Source organism: Mus caroli, chromosome 1 (genome assembly GCF_900094665.2).
Source record: "Mus caroli chromosome 1, CAROLI_EIJ_v1.1, whole genome shotgun sequence".
Lineage (NCBI taxonomy): Eukaryota > Metazoa > Chordata > Mammalia > Rodentia > Muridae > Mus > Mus caroli.
Window position 1 is genome coordinate 180,805,374 of NC_034570.1, and position 2,473 is coordinate 180,807,846.

The 2,473-nt window shown below is 49.0% G+C and overlaps 1 pseudogene; it reads right to left on the minus strand.

Moving 5' to 3' along the window:
* Positions 1-326: 326 nt before the first annotated feature.
* LOC110296614 lies at positions 327-658 on the minus strand (annotated as a pseudogene).
* Positions 659-2,473: the final 1,815 nt, after the last annotated feature.

The window sequence follows — 2,473 nt, forward strand, 5'->3', positions numbered from 1 at the left end:
TTGCCTTGAACTCAGAAATCCACCTGCCTCTGCCTCTGCCTCTGCCTCTGCCTCTGCCTCTGCCTCTGCCTCTGCCTCTGCCTCTGCCTCCCAAGTGCTGGGACCAAAGGCATGCGCCACCACTGCCCGGCTCCATAGTTCTTTAACAGCCTTAACACTTTCAAAAGTCTAAACTCTTTTCTGAGATTTAATACTATCTTCCCCTGCCCCCCCCCCAGGGTCCAAACATGAGTCTTTATTGGCTTTGGCTATTTCAGGGGGATAAAGTGGGAGCCATGGGTGGTACCAATACCAGACTTCATCGGCTTCATCCAGGTAGTAGCCGATCAACTCGGTTTGATCTCCACCTGGTTGAAAGGTCTTGCCATTGTACATACCCACCATGCTGCCTACCATCTCTGGCAGCATGATCATGTCCTTCAGGTGCGTCTTCACCACCTCGGGCTTCTCCATGGGTGGCGCCTCCTTCTTGGCCTTTCTCAAGTGCCTGAGTAGTGAGTGCTGCTTCGATCGTAGGCCACAGTTCAGGCACTGCTTTCTGGCAGGTGCTGCCCAACTGCTTCAGCTGCTCACAGGACATGTCCAGCAGCTGGTCCAGGTACACGCCACCATAAGTGAACTGGCAGAAGGTTCACTTCTTCTGCTCCACTTCAGCCATCTTGGTGGTTGCTTGAAAAAGGAAGTGTTGGTTGCATCTGCCTAATACTACCTTTTAATTGAGCCCTATAAAATCACAAACAAGTTACATACATCTGTGCTGCAATGGAATCAACGCCTCCATTCCAAAAGGAGGATTAAGGACCTCGTCGTAAGGAAAGACTACGGCAAGACCATAGCCTGGAAGGGAAAGCAGCAATCCTGAAGCTCTGTGTTCAGCATCTGGGGCTAGTGACAGAATCATCTGGCTTCTAAAGGACTTGGGAAGCTCTGCCTCTCTCTTGAGCCAACTTGATCCTGGCCTACAACTTTCCCTGGCAGAAATCCCGTGGTTCTGGCATCTCTAATATCCTGGACTCTCCCCTGCAATTGAGGCTTCCTTTGAGTCTCATTCAGTGGCCTCACGGGATCTTCTCATGGCCTCTGACTCGGTCACACACTGTCTTAGGTCAGTGGCTGTCTGAACACACAAGACTCCACAACTCTTTCAGTCTCGAATTCTTCATACCTATAAAACCAGAACCAGAGGAACAGCAGTACAAAATTCTACAGCCAGCAGAGGGCGTAGGCCCCCACTGGACTACAGCTGCACCATGTTCCGTATGCTGACCCTGGGGAAATACTGACCTAGGCAGTTTGGTTTTTAATTTCATTTTTACAATGAATTAACTTTGTCCTGATAATCTCTGACTCCCTGGAACCACAGTCGCAGCAGCTTCTGCACCATGATGATGCTGGGGAGAGCTTGCTTATGGAGCTGCTCTCTAGGAGCAGGCAAGTCCCAAGGCTCTGGGCTTAGTGGGCGCAGCGTTGACCTCCAGGCTCCACTGCCACTGCGCGGAGCAGAGAGGACACCTTCTGTAATCACTCAATTAGTAATTGTAATCAATCAATCAGTCGCTCTCTCAGTTACAGCCTCCCTGCCAGTGCTAACTAGACTGAAACCTTAAGATTCCCAGGGCTTCTCTATTCCTTCAACTGCACAACCTCCACTTCTTCCCTCCCCCCTTGTTACTTTTTCATCGGGGACCTGAGTAAGGATACTTAATTGATGAAGAACATTCAGTGCTATGCTCTTTTTAAATTTCCTTCACCAAAGAAAGTGCGGAACATTTTTGTTTTTTATATGCATCTGTGTTTTGCCTGTATCTATGTCAGTGTGAGGTTTGTCAGGTACCCTAGAATTAGAGTCACAGGCGGTTGTGGGTGCTTGAAATTGAACCAGGTCCCCTGGAAGAGCAGCCAGGGCTCTTATCCACCGAGCCATCTCTCCAGCACCTTAATACAATATTTTTAAACTGAGAATTTCATATAATATATTTGATCATCCCTCCCATTCCTCTCCAGCTCCTGACCCCTACCAGCATCAGATCCTCTTGTTTTAGTCTATTGCTTAGCCTTATGCAATTCTTAGGTTACAGGCAGAACGCAGCCAGATTCTTTGTTAAATATTCCATGATGGGCCTCTAGCCCCAGTTCTAAAAAACGTCCTTGCTCCCCCTCTGAAATCTCAGGAGCGGAGCCTCCACTGTTCGCACTGCTCAGCGTTACTGCCTTCCAAGCTTCTCTTGGCACAGCCCGATAAGCTCTGCTGATGGCATTATGGTTCCAGAGGCATAGGGGAAAGACAACAGTCACGGAGAGGATGGCAGCAGCAACAGGAAGCTAGCTGTTCAGCCTCATCTACACACAGAAAAACACACAAGTAGGTCAAGACTATCGACCCTTAACCCAGTGACACACTTCCCAAACAGCACCAGCAACTGGGACCAAGTACTCAAACTCATGAGCCTATGGCAGTCATTTCTCATTCAAC